General features: G+C 34.3%; 1 pseudogene; it reads right to left on the bottom strand.

Annotated features, from left to right (window-relative positions):
- The window catches only part of LOC113619421 (protein zyg-11 homolog A-like), a 49,318-nt pseudogene extending 30,538 nt beyond the window's left edge, over positions 1–18,780 (bottom strand).
- Between the last annotated feature and the right edge of the window lie 3,383 nt (positions 18,781–22,163).

Below are 22,163 nucleotides of genomic sequence, written 5' to 3'. Positions count from 1 at the left end.
CCTTCCTCCATTTCTCCCTTCCTTCCTCCATTTCTCCCTTCCTTCCTGGGACTGTGGAGAAACTTTCTGGACTTTTTTTATTATTATTATTATTTTAACATCTTTATTAGAGTATAATTACAGTGGCGTCTTAGTTTTTGCTTTATAACAAAGTGAATCAGCTATACATATACATATATCCCTATATCCCCTCCCTCTTGCATCTCCCTCTGATCCTCCCTATCTCACCCCTCTAGGTGGTCACAAAGCACCGAGCTGATCTCCCTGTGCTATGTGGTTGCTTTCCACTAGCTATCTATTTTACATGTGGTAGTGTATATATGTCCATGCCACTCTCTCACTTTGTCCCAGCTTAACCTTCCCCCTCCCCATGTCCTCAAGTCCATTCTCTACATCTGAGACTTTATTCTTGTCCCACCCCTGGGTTCTTCAGAACTTTTTTTTTTTTAGATTCCATATATATGCGTTAGCATACGGTATTTGTCTTTCTCTTTCTGACGTACTTCACTCTGTATGACAGACTCTAGGTCCACCCACCTCACTACAAATAACTCAATTTCATTTCTTTTAATGGCTGAGTAATATTCCATTGTATATATGTGCCACATCTTCTTTATCCATTCATCTGTTCATGGACACTTAGGTTGCTTCCATGTCGTGGTTATTGTAAATAGAGCTGCAATGAACATTGTGGTATATGACTCTTTTTGAATTATGGTTTTCTCAGGGTATATGCCCAATAGTGGGATTGCTGGGTCATACGGTAATTCTATTTTTAGTTTTTTAAGGAACTTCCATACTGTTCTCCATAGTGGCTGTATCAATTTACATTCCCAGCAACAGTGCAAGAGGGTTCTCTTTTCTCCACACCCTCTCCAGCATTTATTGTTTGTAGATTTTTTGATGATGGCCATTCTGACTAGTGTGAGGTGATACCTCATTGTAGTTTTGATTTGCCTTTCTCTAATGATTAGTGATGTTGAACATCCTTTCATGTGTTTGTTGGCATCTTCTTTGGAGAAATGTCTATTTAGATCTTCTGTCCATTTTTGGATCGGGTTGTTTGTTTTTCTGATATTGAGCTGCATGAGCTGCTTGTAAATTTTGGAGATTAATCCCTTGTCAGTTGCTTCACTTGCAAATATTTTCTCCCATTCTGAGGGTTGTCTTTTCATCTTGTTTATGGTTTCCTGTGCTGTGTAAAAGCTTTTAAGTTTCATTAGGTCCCATTTGTTTATTTTTGTTTTGATTTCCATTTCTCTAGGTGTTGGGTCAAAAAGGATCCTGCTGTGATTTATGTCACAGAGTGTTCTGCCTATGTTTTCCTCTAAGACTTTTACAGTGTCTGGCCTTACATTTAGGTCTTTAATCCGTTTTAAGTTTATTTTTGTGTATGGTGTAGGGAGTGTTCTAGTTTCATTCTTTTACATGTAGCTTTCTGGCCTTTTAAATTCAGTTGCTACCTAATCAATCTTTATGGAACATTTCAACACATTAGCTTAAGTTTCCCCCCTTTTTTTTTTTTAAAGTTAGTATAGTTGCTTTGTCCTATGTTGGGTGTCCCTGTTTACTCTTTAAAAATTTACAGACAATGAAGAAATATTTTTGAAAAGATTTAAACACTGCACCTAAGTATAGAGAGAAAAATAAAAGAGCATCTATTTCCAAGCTTTTCACACCCTGATTTGTTTCCCCAGAATTTAGTAGGCTTTTAAAAATAATTTTTTCTTGTCTTTTAAATTAATATTATTGGAAAGTATAGAAGATATATGCTCCCTGGAGCCAGATTGTATGGACTCGTGTACCAGACTCTTTACTGAATTGTTGTGTCATACTGAGCAAATTTCCTTCTTTTTTGTGTCTCCTTCATATATAAAATGTTGATAATAATAGTACCTATATGTTAGGATTGCTGGGAGGATTAAATAACTGAATACATTTAAAACATTCAGGACAGTGACAGGCAATTAGTAAAGGTTCAATATCATTACCATTATCATTATATACCTAAGCATATATACTTTTTTTTTGGTTTTTAATATCTAAATGAAGGAATAATATTAAACATTTAGCTTTTTCTATTTTTCAAATATATAATTGCTTGAGGATCTTTCCATGACAGTATGTACATGGGTTTACTGCCTTCTCTTAAATGGTTCCTTGATATTCATAGTATTCATGTATTCCGATTGATTTAATTCAGGGTTTCTCATTGTTGGCACTACTGGCATACTGGGCTGGATAATTTTTTGTTGTGGGGGTTGTGCTGTGCGTTATAGGATGCCCAGTAGCATCACTGACCTCTCCCCATGAAATGCCAGTAGCTGTCCCCAATGCACATGTGACAATCAAAAATGTTTCCCAAAATTGCCAAATGTTTTTTGAGAGACAAAATTATCACTGGAGGGAAACCACTGATTTAGCCAATCATCAATTAAGGGAAATTTAGATGGTTTCTAAGTTTTTGCTATTTTCAACAATATTTTGAGCTTCCTTGTAAAGATGTACATTTTTTTTTACACATTACTTGGTTTCCTTCTTCCCTTTGTTCCTGGGATTCTGAGAGTTTTAGTGACAGCTCCTCTTGAACACTCTGAATCTCCAGTCAAAAGAAATTTCTATTTGTTTCTAGAAATACTTCTTTTATTTTTCTCTTTTTAAAATTATAACTGTTTTCTCTTCCCTTTTCAACTTTTAAAAATCCAATCAATTTTTCATTCCAGAACTCCAAGAAATATTCTTTGGGCTTGTCCCATTAAATGGAACAAGAATGAGTCCTGAATAATCTTGCTATGTTGGTGAGATGGAAAACCTGGCCAGTATCAGAAAGTTAACGCAGCATAAAAGACCAAGGTTGTTGGATGAGACAGAAGATTATGATCACAGAGCTTTCAAGATGCAAAAAAAAAAAAAAAAAAAAAAAAAAAAACATCCCAGGGGGTTCAAATTGTCAGGCAGTGATATCTGGTCTCTAACTATTTCTTATGTCCATTATGCCAAAGTCCTATCAATTGTTTTGAGAAGGTCTTCCTTAACAGGGCATCAGTTTTTAAAAAACTGACAGTGAAATAAAGAAATATTTAACAGTCACAGAGGAAAAAATCAGACGAATATAGGTACATAATCTGGATTTTACTTTTATTAGAGGTATGACCATTACTTTTTTAAATCCTATGAGCCTCAATTCCCTTATGTAATAAAAGAAAATAATACAATCTCAAAGTCCTTGTACAAATTAAATAATACAGTTAAAGTACTTAGCAGAGGATCTGGAGCATATTAAGTATGCAATAAATGTTTCTGTTTCCAGATTCAAAGGCAATCTTTCTAGATGTTCCTGTGACAGGATTTGTCTCTAAAAATCTCTCTAAAACTTACTCAGCAGTGATGTCCAGAGATGCTGACAAGGTCCTGCAGCTTCTGTAGCATCCTAGCTAGACTCTTACTGGTAAAACATAATTAAACTTTTTAAAAATTTTTCACTCAGCTTATTTACTGATTGATATTCTAACCTAAACTAAGTATTCAACATTTTTTCAAATAAATCTCTTCTTTTTTTATTAATGTTTTCAGCATCACTTTCTGTTGAATACAACCAAAGACCCAAACCAATACTGGTGATGCAACTGATGATGCAATTAACTGCAGTGTGTACACTGCAATTCCTGGTATGTATCATTTTTTATTCATAAGTGAACATTGGTGCTGAATAAAATCTATGTCCCATGTGAATCTGTTTGGCAACCACATATACAATGTATGTGTGAAATATTCCCCAGTTATCAGATACAACATCTTAAAAACTATGATATGAAATATGTGTGTAAATCAAATCCTGAATATGTCAGTCATGTACGAAATAGCTACAGAAAAATATGTACTCGAGTGAACTAGCAAAACATTAATTACATATATGTATATATGTATATACATACTAAACTCATTGGGTGTGTAACTAGAAAGATGAATAAAGCTGAAAAGAAAGTAAATGACATAAGAGATAGAAATAAAGATATTATACAAAATTGATAACAAAATACAAAATGATTAGGAATATAAAATATTATAAGATACTTGGAGGATAGGATGAGAATATTTTACATATTATCTTATGAGACTCTAGGTAGAAAGGAACAGAGCAAATGGAAGACATAAGATATTCAATATTATAATATCTGAAATTGATAATTATTGAAAGAGTAGACTTCTAAAGAATACTTTTTGGAAGAATTAAAACAATCTCAGACCAAACATCTGTGCTACAAGGTGGAAGGGTACACAGTGAAACTGACAGGAAGAGTTGAAACATGGTCTGTGTGAAATCATAAATTATATAATAAGAATTTGTGTGATTAAAAATAACGAAACTACAGAACAAAAATGACATGTCACATGAGGAGAGAAGTAATAGGAGACCATGTATTTTAAAGCCCTTGTGTTTTTCAGGAGACAAGGTACCAATTTACTTTAGACTTCATTAAGAATTGGAAAATAACATTAAGAGTAACTATTGTAAAACAAAAACTGGATTAGAATATTTATTATAACTCACACGTGTATAAAGAAACAAGTAGAGTGAGAAAACAAATAAAAATGGAATTTAAAAAAGATAAAAAGGATCTAGCACCATAAACAAAAATAATCCAATACCATACACAAAAACTCAAAATGGATCAAAGACCTAAATGTAAGGCTGGACACTACAAAACTCTTAAAGGAAAATATAAGAGTAGAACACCTCTGACATAAATCTCAGTGATGTCTTTTTGGATCCACCTTCTGAGTAATGAAAATAAAAACAAAAATAAATAAATGAGACCTAAGTAAATTTAAAAGCTTCTGCACAGCAAAGGAAACCATAAACAAAAGGAAAAGATTACCCACAGAATGGGAGAAGATATTTGCAAATGAAGCAACCAACAAGGGATTAATCTCCAAAATATAAAAACAGCTCATGCAACTCTATGTCAAAAAAACAAACAACCCAATCAAAAAATTGGCAGAAGATCTAAATAGACGTTTCTCCAAAGAAGACATACAGATGGCCAAAAAGCACATGAATAGATGCTCAACATCAGTAATTATCAGAGAAATGCAACTCAAAACTACAAGGAGGTATCACCTCACACCAGTCAGAATGGCCATCATCAAAAAGTCTACAAACAATAAATGCTGGAGAAGGTGTGGAGAAAAGGGAACCCTTATACATTGTTGGTGGAAATGTAAACTGGTACAACCACTATGGAGCACAGTATGGAGGTTACTTACAAAAAAATTAAAAATAGTTACCATATGATCCAGTAACCCCATTCCTGGGCATATATCCAGCAAAAACCATAATCCAAATGCACCATAATGCACCCCAATTTTCATTGCATTACTATTTACAGCAGTCAAGAGATGGAAGCAACCTAAATGTTCATTGACAGAGGAATGGATATATATATACATTGGAATATTACTCAGCCATAAAAAAGAATGAAATAATGCTGTTTGCAGCAATATGGATGGACCTAGAGAATATCACACTAAGTGAAGTAAGTCAGATAAAGACAAATATCATATGATATCACTCATATGTGAAAACTAATTTTTTAAAAAAAGAAAACAAATGAACTTACAAAACAGAAATAAACGTACAGATATCAAAAACAGACACGTTATCAAAGGGGAAATGTGGCAGGGAGGGATAAATCAGAAGCGTGGGATGAACACACACACACACACACTACTATATATAAGGTAAATAACCAACAAGGACCTACTGTATAGCACAGGAAATCTACTCAGTGTTCTGTGATAACCTATATGAGAAAAGAATCTAAAAAATAATGAATATATGTACATGTATAACTGATTCACTCTGTTGTACACCTGAAACTAACACAACATTGTAAATCAACTATACTCCAATAAAAAAAAAGATAAAAAATATATTGGACAATTGAAAAAGTAACTCTAAATATATCATAATATTTCAAACTGAATGATAATAAAAATACTAAACTTTAAACTCACAGGAGACATCTAAAGCAACACTTAAAGTATACCATTAAATGCTTAGATCACAAGATAGGGAATACTGAAAAGCATACACATTTAGCTTAAAAGTTGTTAAAATTATACTTATCCAATCAATATAAAAGGAAAATATTAAGAAAAACTAGACTATTCACTAAGATACAAATATAGTATAAGGTTAATACCTGGAGACAAAAAGTAGTCCTATAAAACAGACAAATAAATAAATCTCTTACAAAATAAACTTACAAAACAGAACTGTAAAAATTTTATCAAGTCGTGAAAATTTAGGTGAAATGAAAACATTCCTAGAAAATACAACTTACCAAAACTGTCTCAAAAAAAATAGAAAGTATGAATAATACTATAATTATAAATTGATTTTTTAGATACAAATCTTCTATCAAAAGAAAACCTACACTCTGTTTTACAAGCTCCACCAAACTTTCATGAAGTAGATAACACCAAATGTACACACTTTTTCAACAAATACACAAAAGAAGAAATGTTCCAAAAACGATTTCAGGCTAATAAAACATGAGTGTACCTGTGTGCATACACACCTGTGTGTGTAAAATGCCAACAATCTAGGAGAAACAAATTACAGGTCAATTTCACATATTAACTGAATTATCAGTGTCCCAAGTGAAATAATGAACTAATGAAATAATAAGCTATTATAGATTATTTACAAAATGGAAAATGTGAATAATAATAATGATGAAAATGGCTAATCATGAGCTTAAATAATGCTCTGCTCAAACGCTATTCTTAATTATTTGCATATATTAACTAACAATTCTTACAATGACATTATAATGTAGGCCCTTTAATTACCATAATTTCACTTATTTTCAGGAAATCAGATCAGGTTTAAACATACATTCATATTCAAACCCAAAGAAAACAAAAAAATGTTTAAAAATAAGTAAGTGATAAAACTATATATGAATTCATTGTTTGTATATATAATAAAAATTCTAAATAAATATTTTGATTGAAGGGGTTGATCTGAGAGGAATTCACAGATGTTTAAAAAATATTGGCATGACCATGAGATTTTGCTTTATTTTACGACACAGCCATGTCATACATACATGCACACATACACATATATGTAGTATATATGCATGCATCCATACACATATGTGCATATACATGTGTGTTGTGAGTGTGTGTGTGTGTATATATATATGAGGGGTATGCTTATGCACATTTATAACTGTACCAATATCCATCTATGTATCTATCTATCCATCTACCCAGCTATTTATGTAATATTAGGAAAAAAGTTAAAAATTTGACCCTCTATTTTTAAGTTATTTGATAAGTGAGAAGGTGTTTTTGGAGCTTTGACATCTTGAATTAGAGGTATACAGTGTGACATCCACAAAGCCACACACACAAAAAAGCTATGAAAACAGAAAACAAGACACGTTAAAAATTACATCCCACTAGCATATATTAGCACGTTTTGTAGCCAAGGAGTGAAGTCTTTTTAATGATATGGAATGATAATGAATAATAATTTAAAAGTGAAATAATTTAAAGCAGGATGCAAAGTAATTTATAACAGAAGATGTGATAATAAATAATTGCAAACAGTTAAAATCATCACATTTTAAATTTAAATTCATGTTTGGCAATTGTGAAGAAAGGATTAACATACTTGATGTGTTTTCTCAGAAATCAAAGGAACAGTAAGTTTTATAATTATGATAGATATAAGGGAAAGAAAATGAGTATCTGTTTAGTTTGACTCATGCTGTTGCAACTGACAGATAATCTATCTCAAACAAATTAATGCAAACAGGTATATCTATTTTTTCACATAACTGAAAAGTATAAGATCATCCAACAGACCTCTACATTATACATTATATTACTGAAGAAACATTAAAAGCAATCCTATTAAAATCAAGTACAAACTATGGATTTTGACATTGATTTTACATTTCTACTTTGCTCCTAGCAAATGAAACAGAACAAGATATTTTTAAAAGATTCAAATATTGAGAAGAAAAATAGTCATTTTTTACAGATAAAATTATTTCTTAAAATACCCAATGGAAACAATTAAGAAGTTTATGATAGTAAGAAATTTAGGTAGGAAAACAGACAACAGAAAAAGTAGTTTTTAAAAACCACTACTTTGTCTACAGGCCGGCATTAAATGATGTATGTTTAAGTTCAACTTTGGTGAATCAGCACTGTTGTGGTTATATTTCAAATTAAACTTTTTCTCTTTTCAAAAGATTGAGTGTGATGGTTGATCAATACCATCAATACCAGTGTCAATACCATCTTATCTCTCCAGCTTGGAAAATATATCCATAAATTATTTGGCAAAACTTTCAGATACAAAATGACCTACAAATGTTTTTAAAGTAAGCTATATGTACATGTATATATGAATGTTTGTGACATTATTAGAAATCATGTTGTTGTTTAACTTGTCTTTTTTTGTTATTGTTATCAAAGTGAGTATTTTTTTATGTATAATTCTGTTTGTGTTCTTTCAGATTATTCAAATATCAAAAGAAACATTCGTCCACTAAATTGCCTGTGTAATATGAGAATGTATTAGTACAAAGTAATAAAATATATACTGCATTAAAATATATATATATATAATATATATACCTCTAATAACAATATTAGATACAAAGATATCTGCTCATTTATAGACACCACACACGCACAGTCATAGGTGCATATATACATGTATGCATTTGTGTACATATATACACACATGGGTACACATATATGCATTCAGATATGCACATATATATGTATGTTTGCATGTCTCTATGTGTGTATATAATATACATATGCACACTTTTATTGTATATATAATTATACATACACAAAGATATCAGGAGACACATTCATCTACATATACATGCATACATGTGTACACATACAAATATGTATAGAAACAAGTATATGTATACTTGTCTGTATGTATGCATATGAATGTACATATATACACTGAGATATACAAATTCATGCATATGTATATATTTCCATATATCTGCACATACACATACCATGCATATACATACCATGAAATGAAATTACACATATAGTTTCATAACAGCTATCTTGTTGGAATATACATATATGACTATGTATATTTTGAACTCTTTCCAGGGCCATGAATATGTCTCCTTGATATCATTTAAATGGCTACTTGTATTATATTATATATTTGTCTAATAATTTATATAATTAAATTTCTATTTTTTAGAATCTATGTTTCTTCTAGTTTTCCACTAAAGTATGTGATTTCTTTAAAAGGCTGGGCCCTGCAGTCACATTACATGGAACATCAGTGTTAGTGGTTGTTGTTCTTATAATAACAATGCCCTCAGGATTTAATGAGTAGACTAAGCAAAACCCACAGTGGCTTGTATTTAGTAAACACACAGTAATTTTATGTATTATAACTACTTTTGTTATACAAGAATATGTATGTATATATTACTATGTATAAATATATAGCATATTAATATAAATATATACATTTGCCCTTGTTATTTATCATTACCCTACAATATATTTCTTTTTAAAAATACATTCTTTTTAAATTAATTATATTTATTTTTGTTTATTTATTTATTTTTGGCTGCATTGGGTCTTCATTGCTGCGTGCGGGCTTTCTCTCTAGTTGTGGTGAGCAGAAGCTACCCTTTGTTGCAGTGCACGGGCTTCTCATTGCGGTGGCTTCCTTTCTGCAGAGCATGGGCTCTAGGCACGCGGGCTTCGGTAGTTGTAGCACGCAGGCTTAGTAGTTGTGGCTCGCAGGCTCTAGAGCACAGGCTCAGTAGTTGTGGCACACGGGCATACTCGCTCCGTGGCATGCGGGATCTTCCTGGACCAGGGCTCGAACCTGTGTCCCCTGCATTGGCAGGCAGATTCTTAATCACTGCCACCAGGGAAGTCCCTACAATATATTTCTAAAAGTAAAGTTTGAAGATCTAAGATAATTTAACACTTTGATAGATATTGCCAAATTTTCTTCCAGAAAAATTGTACTAATTTATAATTCTATTCAAGAATAACTGCCCATTCATTTATGTACATCCTTATCATTTTTCTTTATTTTTTCCTTAATTCTCTTTCCTTAGCATAAATTGAAAGACATATCATCTTTCTCTTTAGAAAGACTTAAGAGTAGAAAAACTTTAATTTTACCCAAATGCAAAGTGATTCCAAGCAAAATGCCAGGAAGCCAATAGGCAAGATTAAGTCTTAAATGGTAACTGTGTAAGACCTTGTACTCTGTATGTGGTATTCTTTGTTTACTTGGCTTACTTTTCCTCTATATCATTTCCTTAAAGTAATGGGACTAAATATCATATTTCTGAACTTCTATGAACCCACCAGAGTACTGTTTTTTTTTTCCTAATTCATCCTAATTTCAGCATCCTCAATTTAAAATCCCAATGCAAGAAGCACCAATCTGCTGAACATGGTTGTTTTCCTGCTGATTCTGTTCTGTTTCCTTTACCTCCTAAGAAGAATGACAATGAGGTTTCCTTATGCTGCATTAGGGTATCCATATATAAGAAATTAAGTCTCTATGAGAAATCTGTACATTATCACCATGGCATGCTATAGAAGAGAAAGAAGACAAGAAGCTGTCCATCCTCAGCTAAGTAAACAGTAAGAATACAGTTAAAGGGGAATAATCATGAGTGTTTTCACAAAATTATGTAGAAGTATTTGAATTACACAGTAGTAGTGGATTTTAATAAGAAGAGTTAAGTTTCAGAGAATGAAAAGCAAAGAACACTGAAAAAGAACAGTCAGACTTTGGTTAAGATTTCAGGAAGGACAGGAGTTGATAAATCCAGGACCCTGGGAAATGTTTGTCTTCTGTCATGAAAAATCAAATGGTGATTTATTACCTCAAAACAAAGGATCTTATATATTGATTACAGGTAAAAACTGAGCAAAGCATATATGAATGCAGCATCCTGGAGTCAAAATTAAGATGTATAAATGAAAATAATTTTATAGAAAACGGTGATTTATTTTAATTTACTAATTATTTTAATAAGATCAAGTTTCTCACCTAAGAGACTTAGAATAGCTAACCTTGAGAGATTAAAATGGTTAAATGAAATAAACTATGTAAACGGTCTAGCACAGAAGAACAAATGATGTTTTCTTTTTAAATGTTTTCTCTTACTCAGTTTCCAAATAAACAAGTAAAATCTTGACAGTGTATAATTACTTTACTGTGGGCAAATGAAGAATTGAAAATTTTGATGGATACATCATGGGCCTATTCAGTGAATCATTTTTGAAAAAATGTTTTCTAACAAATGGCATCAATTCATATAACTCAAGTATTGCCTTTAGGCTTAAACTGATTAGAACTGAGGCAATGCTATGAATAATGACTTAGTAACTTTCAGTATGTAAAATATAAAGAATTCTACTGCTTTTCTAATCCTCACATTTTTCTTCCACACAACAACTAGAATTTGTTTACAAAAAGCCCAGCTCTCCAATAGATATTTACCTGTATTGTTTCATATAATTTTACATCAGTTCTATGATATATACACACTATTTCTTATGATCCTCGTTTGACGAATAGGACAACTGAGTCAGAGAAAATTTATATAATACTGTATACACAGAGTTACATAGAGCAATTAAGAAGAGTAATTAAAGTTAGGTCTGTCTGACTCCAGAGCCCAAGTCCCTATATGATAACATACTCCTCATATATGAACACTCAAAGATCTGCATGATCTTTAGAACCTGTCAAATTCAACCTTCATCTCATATAACTCAGAACAGTTTCTTTAGTACACCATCACCTGTTTTTCATTGAGTTCCTCTTAAAATATTTTTAAACAAGTCATCTCTTAGATTATAAACTTCCTCGTCTATAATCTGCTTATAACCTGGAAATTTAATTTTTTTCATTTTTTAAAGTAGTATTTAGTTTTCCTCATTGATACTGCAGGGAGAGGTAACAATAATGGAGATGCATCTTGATCTAGTTGATCGCCTCTTTAGAAAACAGAAAGTGTTCCTTTCATATTCAAATGCAACACTTTATGTACAGCTTGCACAGTAATAAAAGCATTTTATTGAACATTTTAAATTGCAGACTGTGCCTCAATGAAAATGCTACGATGAGCTAAGGTTCCCTGATAATCTTACTTATATCTTGGGTTGATATAACCAGTTTATCAATAGAACTGTACAGACATAAAACGTTTCTTGTACTTTAAAATTTAAAAAATTTAAAACATTCTCTCCACATTTTCAGGAAATGATGACTCTCTTTTTTTAAATTAAAAAAAAAACGATTTTTATCATTTCCTTTGGGTAAACATATGATGAAACAGTATGTTTAGAATTAGAATTATTTTTCCTGAAAGTTTTTGTGGTATAAATTTCATAGGCTTTTGAGTCAAACAGAATTGGGTTTAGCTATTAGCTCTGTCTTTAGCTACTTTTGCAAATTAGAGCAATTTTTTGGTATTCAATTTATTTAAACTAAAAAAAAAAAAAAACGCAAAAAACAACACCAAGAACAGTTCACCCATTTCTCACAGACCCCACCTTTTGTCTCTCCCAACCAAAAACCTGTTCTCTGTATCTATGAGCTTAGTTTATGTATATAACTATATATAACATATATAGCTGTATATATGTACATACAATTTCTTTATCCATTCACCCATTCATGGATACTTAGGTTTTTTTCCATGTCTTGGCTATTGTAAATAGTGCTACAGTGAACACAGGGGTGCATATATCTTTTTGAATTAGTGTTTTTGTTTTCTTTGGATAGACACCCAGAAGTGGAATTGCTGGAGCATATGGTAGTTATATTTTTAGTTTTTTGAAGAACCTCCATACCATTTTCTATAGTGGCTACACTAATTTACAGCCTCACCAACAGTGCACGAGGGTTCCCTTTTCTCCACATCCTCACTAACACTTGCTACTTCTAGTTTTCTTGATAATAGTCATTCTAAAAGGTGTGAGGGGTTATCTCATTGCGGTTTTGATTTTCACTTCCCTGAGGATTAATAATGTAGATTATCTTGTCATGTATTTGTTGGCCATCTGTATTATCTTCTTTGGAAAAATGTCTATTCAGATATTCTGTTCAGTTTTTAATTGATTGTTTTTTCTGTTAGAGTTGTATGAGTTCTTTATATATTTTGGATATTAACCCCTCATCAGATATATGATTTGCAAATATTTTCTCCCATTCAGTAGGTTGCCTTTTCATTTTCTTGATGGTTTTCTTTGCTGTACAGAAGCTTTCTGGGGTCTCTTTTATAAGGGCACTAAATTCATTCATGAGGGATCTGCCCTCATGACCTAATCATCTCCCAAAGACCCACCTACAAATATCATCACACTGGGGATTAGCTTTCAACATATGAATCTGGGGAAGGGGGGAAGACACATTCAGACTATAGCATTCTGTCTCTGCCCCTCCAGATTCATGTCCTCCTTGCATGCAGTAAGACAAGTGTTGACCAATATTCTAGAACTGTTTAGAGGATGGGGAAACTGTGGACAAATTACTCTGGGAACCTATGTAAATATCTGGAGAGACTGGATTTGTACACGAGATCACATTGTTAGTGGAGAATAATTCCTTACTATTGGGATTTGATGAGTATAAGAACTAAATATGGACACACACATCCCTGTATGTAATATAAAAATGATAGATTCTGTTATGTTAATCTGAAGAGGCAAACTGCAAACTCTATCTCCTTTGTGGAGAGCGGCAGCTCAAATTTTTGTTCAGTTTTTGATAATTTGGATTTTGCCCCATGCATTCATGGCTCAGGTTTCAGTGGATATTTAAACAGAGTTTATTCATAGGAATCTGGGTTCCCTCACTCTTGTGCTCTCTCTTTTTTCTAGGATTTCCTGCCCCAATATTCAACAGCTTTAGTTTCCCTGAATTCTACCCTCCGTGTCTTCAAGCCACTAAAACTGCAGGTTTTCTTTGGAATTTTAGCTGTCTCACATGGCACAAATAGGGACTTATTCTTAGGCTAAAATCCTGAAGCCTACCCAAGGCTGTTTTTTTTTCCTTTCAATTGTCAACTCTCTTCCAGTTTCTGCCTGCTTTTGTTCATTTTCCAGTGCCTTCAAGCAGGTTTTATGTTTTGGTTTTTAGAATTTATGGTTAGTACCTTGAGAGGACTGATCTGATAGGATTCTCTCAGCCATAATGGAAGTGGAACCTTAGATTACTGCTTTAATATTAAAATATATTTACTATTCTACATGATGATAATTGTACTTTGTCACGCATCACTTGAGAAAGTGCATAAAGTTAATGGTTGTGTGAGTCGTACAATTACCAAATGTTTGGATGTATATAATCACAATATATGTACACACTTTAAACATAGTATGCCTGGGATTTATTTTTTGTTTTACCCAAATGAATCTGGTACCTCACAGGTGTCTTTAGATAACATACTGGAAAATATTCACTCAACTGATATCCTGAGTCTCTTTCCATAGTAAAACCTAACAGTATTTTGAATTGTTGCTTGCTGTCCTTCACCCTCTTTGTGATTCTTATCAATTATTTTAAAGGAGGAGAAGAGAAAAAAGGCAGGAAACCGTTTATTTTGTCAGGATTTACTCTTAGTACAATAAAACTGGCATATTTGGTGCTGTAACAATCAACACTGGGGAACCTTTCTTCTTGATATATTTATTGTTTCTTTTTGTCATCAAATTGCATTTAAATTAGAGACCAATTTTATCTTTAATTATATTAACATATTACTACATTTACATTTTGAGTGGCATTTGGCATTCAGTGCGTCTATTGTTTATTTTAGCCTTTACCGCTATTTTATATACTGAACAGCTAAAGTTTTAGTCATTTTAATAACAAATTTATTATATACAGTCAGTTTAAATACATATAAACTTTATGTCTGACTGGATAATTGTGGCAACTTTTTTTTTTTTCTTTTACAGTCTCAGCCATAAAACATGTGGAAATAACATACTATTTTATAATATCTTGTCACCACATCTAGAGCACTTGGTAGAAAATCTGGCCTGTTTCCAGTATTACCATAATTCTATAAAATCCCTCTGTCTAAGGAATAAAACTTACAAGCTTTTGAGCCTGACAGATTTGAGTTTGAAATACGGTTTTGCCATTAACAAGATTTTTTACTTTCTGGACATTATTAGTCTTCTGAAGTTGAGGGAAATGTATCCAATATTTATTGAGGTGTTACAGTGTGCTAGCGTTTTTATACTATTCTGTTTGATTGTCAAAACAAATACAAAGGGCTTCCCCGGTAGCGCAGTGGTTGAGAATCTGCCTGCCAATGCAGGGGACACGGGTTTGAGCCCTGGTCTGGGAAGATCCCACATGCCGCAGAGCAACCGGGCCCGTGAGCCACAATTACTGAGCCTGCATGTCTGGAGCCTGTGCTCCGCAACAAGAGAGGCTGCGACAGTGAGAGGCCCATGCACCGTGATGAAGAGTGGCCCCTGCTTGCCGCAACTAGAGAAAGCCCTTGCACAGAAACGAAGACCCAACACAGCTATAAATAAATAAATAATTTTAAAAAACAAAAAATACAAATATAAATGTATACTTAACTGAACGTAAGAATCATTAAATTACCTGTTCTAACTTACAAATATCATATATGTAGAAGCTGAACAATGAATTCAATTAGTTCTCTCCAAAACAAATACCATTTGATATGCACCATATCATTTTGAGAACCTCAGTTGCCATGTGTGTAAGATGGATAAAGTAACTACTACTAAGAGAATACTATAAGAATTAAAATACTTTTATTGTAAAAATGTATGGGAGATTGTCCAGTGATTTCAGATGCTTATTATTTTGCTGTTGTTCCAGTTGCCCCTATGTCAGTAAATAAAGAATTATCGATAATCAGATAAAACTTTTGTAGGTCAGGTAAAGAAAAAGAGAAAAAAAGAAAAATACTATACCAGATTTCCATAGAATCAGTAATTCTCCCTTTTTGTTAAGTTTTAAGTCAAAATACCAGAAATTTGGGAGGAAAATGCACATTCTACTTTAAAAATACTTAGTAAAATTGTAAATATAATATGTATGATGTATTTGTATTCTGTTATTGCTAGTGACAAGGCAATAAAACCTGGAAATTGAGATGTGGTGTCCTAAGGATTACTCTTGGTTGACTGAGGAAGAAAGTTTAAAGATGCAAGCATGAGAAGTAGTTGGAAAATTACTGTAAGCACCTAACTATTACTGCTGTTATATTATCATGTTTTGGTTCATTGAGGAAAAAAATTGCCTAATGATTATCCCAAGGAGCAAAAGAGATAGTGAAACAATGTTGGGCTGATTTGTTCCCCATTCTGCTACACAAATCCCTGGATCCAAGTCTGGAGTAGAATTTCAGGTAGAGCTGTAGACAGAAGCACTTGAAGTCCTGAGTGGCTACAACTCGTAAGAGTATGATTTGCTTTGTAACAATAGAGCACAGAGTCTAAGATGATATGCAATAGCACACACGACAGAAAAGAGGCAGGCTCAGTATAAAGAGGTTGTCAGTGCTATCTCCGGGATTTACTGGGTTTGTTTTTTTTCCCTAAATTGGTTTATTTCTTAAATCCCAGATGTGTTATCCTCCTGGTTTTTCAGCTTTATTGAGATACAACTGACAAATAAAATTGTAAGATATTTAAAGTGTACAACATGATAATTAGATACATATATACACTGTGAAAGGATTCCTCCCACTGAGTCAACAACATATCCATCACCTCTGGGATTTACTTTCGATATGGAAACTGAGAGACAGCAGAGAATGAAGTGAATTAAGTCTTTATTGGTCAACTCAAACCACACATAAGTTTGAGAATTTTGTATGGAAGATTTTCAACTTGAATCTGGCTTTTCTTTAATCCAATCCCATATCTTGTGTGTAGTTCTGGCTAGTGACAGAAACAGCATGGAGGCACATGTGCATTCCCCAAACATCTCTTTTGATTTAAAGGAAATCATCTGAAAATTGACCATTCAACCATTTTAAGACAGTCGTAAAACCTGTGTTTTTAAAATCTAGTCAGTCTAACTTTAACTCCAAAGGCTAAATCTCTCTCTCTTTTTAGTATACTTTTCTGAAGTAATATTAAAAAGTTACAAACATAAAAATACAAAAAAGGCACAACCCATAAGTTTTCAGCTCATCAAACTTTTACACAGTAAATACATCCATGTAACCCCTATCCAAATGAAAAAATAGAATATTATGAGCTCCACATAAGCCCCTTTCATGCCGCAATCCACACACTACCCCTACCTCAAAAGTAACCACTATCTTTACTTCAACACTGAAGAATAAACTGGGTGATTTTATAATTCATGTAAATAGTATCATAGCATTGCCTCTATTGTGTTAGGCTTATTTAACTTAACTTATGTTTAAGATTCATGCCGTTGTGTGAAGCAGTATTTTTATTTCTAAAGATTTTTCCATTGAGTGAATATACCATGATTTCTTTATCCATCCACTATTGCTGAACACCTGGTTTGTTATAAGTTTTTGCTGATTAGAAAGGTACTGTTAATAACCTTTAAAAGTCTGGATTTGGATATACATATGTGCACATTTTTGTTAGGTCTCTCACTAGAAGTGGATTTTTTGACTTATAGGATACCTAAATCTATAAATTTATACTAGCAAGTTACCTACCTACCTATCAATCACCAGCAAATAGTTTCTAAACTTGTTAGAACTTAACTCCCACCAGCATAGAATGAGAGTTCCCAATACTCTCCAGCATCACCAACTTATGTTACGCAGATATTCCTGCATATTCTCAGTGGTTTACGATAACTAACTCCTACTTTTCTTGCTCACAGGATCAGCTGTAAGGCTCTGCTTCAAGCTGAGGGTCTGACTGAGGTTTGCTTCATATGTTTTCATTGTCCTTGGACCAAGACATGTTCTTTTCGTAACAGTTAAAAGGACCACAAAAGGAACAAGAAGGAACCTTGCACCCTCTTAAGCCTCTTGCCCGGAATTGGCACAGTGTTACTTCTGCCCACATTCTGTCGGCAAAATCAAGTCATGTGGGCAAGTCAAAAATCAATTGCCTGAAGTGGCCAAAATGGTGGAGTAGAAAGACCCTGAGCTCACTTCCTCTCACGAGGACTCCAAAATCGCAACTGTCTGCAGAATAACCATCAATGAAAAAGACTGAAACCTATCAGAAAAGACCTTCTACAATAAAAGACATAAGGAACCACAACAAGATGGGTAGGAGGGGTAGACTGGCAATATAATCAAATCCCATTACCCCCGGGGGTGGGCAACCCACAAACTAGAGAAAAATTATATCACAGAGGTTCTTCCCAAAAAGTGAGAGTTCGGAGCCCCACAACAGATTCCCCAGCCTGAGGGTCCAGCACAGGGAAGTAGAGCCCCCAGAACATTTGGCTTTGAAGGCCAGTGGGGCTTAATCTCAGTAGTCCCACAGGACTGGGGGATATAGACTCCACTCTTAAAAGGCATGTACAAAATCTCATGTGCACCAGGACACAGGGAAAAAGCAGTCATTTGATAGGAGCATGGGCCAGACATAATTGCTGGTCTTACAGAGTCTCCTGGAGAGGCAGAGGGTGGCAGCAGCTAACCCTGGTGACATGGATACTGCTTTCAGACATATTCGGGAACATTCAGCTGCATGAACACTGCTGCTGCTGGCAGCTGACATCTTGGCTGATTACCACCAACACCTGGCCCCACCCAACAGCCTCTAGGCACCCATGTTGGGACACCTTAGGCCAAACAAATAACTGAGAGGGAACACAGTCCCACCCACCAGCAGACAGGTTGCCTAAAGTCTTCCTGGGCCCATGGCAACAACTAGACCCACCCTGGACATGGCCCTGCCCACCAGAGGGCCAAGACTCAGCTCCTCCTACCAGTGGGCAGGCACTGTCTCCTCTTGCCAGGAAGCGTGCACAAGCCTCCAGACCAACCTCGCCCACCAGAGGCCAGACACCAGAAGCAAGATAACTATGATCCCGTAGCCTGTGGAACAAGTCCACCAACATAGGTCAGACCCTACCCTGGGACCAGCTGGGCCCTTGCCCTGCCCACTAGCAGGCCAACACAACCTTCAGAACACCCTGGACTCAACGCCCAATTGTGTCAGGAACCAGGTCCCCAATGCCAACAATCTGAAATGAACTCTGGGATCCCTGGGCCCTGAAGCCAAACTCCAGGAAACAGCTCCGCATGACTGTAGTCAGGCATTAACCCCAGGACTTGACTTCACCTGCCAACGTGTGGGAATAGCCCTAGTGTCTTCGATATCCTGACTATGCCCACCCGTGAGCCAGCACTTGCCCTGGGACCACCTAGGGTTCCACAAGCATCCACCTCCTGACCAGGCCCCACTAAAAAGCAGCAAACAGCATGTGTACAAATAAAGCCCTGGCAAACAACCAGACTAGGAGTCAACCAAGCCTACCAGACCACCCACATAGTCCGCCTACCACAAAAGAAAGACCTGCACAGCCCTCTTAGGGGGAACCACCAGAGCACAGAGCTTGAGTGACAAGAAGGAGTTACATTGCTGGGATGCATAGGACGTCTCCTTCGGAGGGCCACTTTGCCAAGGTCAAGAAATGTAACTAACCTACCACATACATAAAAATACAAACAGAAACTTAGACAAAATGAGGTAGCAGAGAAACATGCTCCAGATGAAGAAACAGGTAAAAGCTGAGAAGAAGAACTCAGTGGAGACAGGCAATCTACCTGAGAAAGAGTTCAGAGTAATGATATGAAAGAGGATCAAAGAACTTGGGAGGAGAATGGATGCACAGAGTGAGAAGTTAGAAGTTTTTAACAAAGACTTAGAAAATAAAAAGAACAACCAAACAGAGATGGAGCATGTAATAACTGAAATGAAAAATACACTAGAAGGAATCAATAGTAGACTAAATGATTCAGAAGGACAGATGAGTGATCTGGAACACAGTAGTGGAAATCACTGCTGCTGAACAGAAAAAAGAAAAAAAAGGATGATAATAAATGAGGACAGTTTAAGAGACCTATAGGACAATATCAAACACACTAATATTCACATTATAGTGATTCCAGAGGGAGGAGAGAGAAAGAAAGGGCCTGAGAAAATATTTGAAGAGATAACAGCTGAAAACTTCCCTAACCCGCTAAAGGAAACCGTCAGCTAAGTCCAAGAAAGGCAGAGACTCGCATACTGGATTAACACAAAAACACACCAGGACACACTGAAATCAAAATGACAAAGATAAAAAGAGAATATTAACAGCAACAAATAGCATACAAGGGAATTCCCTTAAGGCTATTAGCTGATTATTTTTAGCAGAAACTCTACAGGCTGAAAGGGAGGGGCACAATATATTTAAAGTGATGAAAGGGAAAAACCTACAACCAAGAATACTATACCCAGCAATGCACTCATTCAGATTTGACAGAGAAATCTAAAGCATTACATACAAGCAAAAGCTGAAAGAATTCAGCACCACCAAGCCAGCTTTACAACAAATGTTAAAGGAACTTCTCTAGGCAAAAAAGGCCATAACTTGAAATGAGAAAATTACAGAATGAAAAATTCACTGGTAAATGCAAACATACAGAAAACATAGGAAATCATCTACACATAAAGCTAGTAGAGAGAATAAAAGACAAAATTAGTAAAATCATCTGTATCCACCATAATCAGTTAAGGAATACACAAAACAGGCAGACGTAAAATATGATATCAAATACAGTAATTGTGAGGGGAGGAGAGTATAAGTGCATAGTTTTTAAAATGCATTTGAAATTAAGAGATAAGCAACTTAAAACAATCATGCATATATACAGACTACTGTACAAAAACCTCATGGTAACCACAATCCAAAAATCTATTGTAGATATACACACAAAAAAGAAAAAGGAATCCAAACATAATACTAAAGATAGTCATAAAATCGTAAGAGAACAAAAGAAGAAAGGGGGAAAAAAAGAACTACAAAGACAAATCCAAACAATTAACAAAATGGCAGTAAGAACATACATATCAATAATTAACTTAAATGTAAATGGAATAAATGCTCCAGTCAAAAGACATAGACTGGCTGAATAGATATATAAATAAGACCTGTATATAAGCTGCCTACAAGAGACTCTTTTCAGATCTAGAGATACATATAGACTGAAAATGAGAGGATGGAAAAAAGTATTCCACACAAATGGAAATCAAGAGGAAGCCACAGTAGCAATATTTGTATCAGACAAAATAGACTTTAAAATAAAGACTGTTATAAGAGACAAAGGTGTACATAATGATCCAGGTATAAATCCGAGAAGGTATAACAATTGTAAATATATACGCAGCCAACACAGGAGGACCTCAATATATAGGGCAAATATTAACAGACATAAAAGAAGAAATTCACAACAACACAATAGTAGTAGGGGACTTTGACACCACACTTATATCCATGGAGAGATCATCCAGACAGAAACTAAATAAGGAAAAAGAGGTCAGAAAATAACACATTAGATCATATGAACTTAACTGAAATTTATAGAGCATACTACCCAAAAGCAGCAGAATACACCTTCTTTTCAAATGCACATGGAATATTCCCCAGGATATATCACATGCTAGACCACAAAACAAGCCTTGGTAAATTTAAGAAAACTGAAATCATATCAAGCATCTTTTCCAATCACAATGTTATGAGACTAGAAATCAAGTACAAGAAAATAAACTGCAAAAAACACAAAAATGTGACTAAAAAATATGCAACTAACAACCAATGGATCACTGAAGAAATAAAAAAGCACCTAGAAATGAACAAGAACACAAAGCTCCAAAACCTATGGGAAACAGCAAAAGGAGTTCTAAGAGTGAAGTTTATAGCGATACAAGCTCACCTCATGAAACAAGAAAAATCTCAAATAAACAACCTAACATTGCACCTAAAGCAACCAGAGAAAAAAGAACAAACCCAATCCAAAGTTAGCAGAAGGAAAGAAATCATAAAGATCAGAGCAGAAAAAATAAAATAGAGATGGAAAAAAGCAACAGAAAAATCAATGAAACTAAAAGCTGAT

Source organism: Aethalodelphis obliquidens, unplaced genomic scaffold (genome assembly GCF_003676395.1).
Source record: "Aethalodelphis obliquidens isolate GAN/ISIS:26980383/991018 unplaced genomic scaffold, ASM367639v1 scaffold7, whole genome shotgun sequence".
Lineage (NCBI taxonomy): Eukaryota > Metazoa > Chordata > Mammalia > Artiodactyla > Delphinidae > Aethalodelphis > Aethalodelphis obliquidens.
Note: the sequence above shows the minus strand (reverse complement) of the source record. Positions and strands in the feature narration are given on the sequence as shown.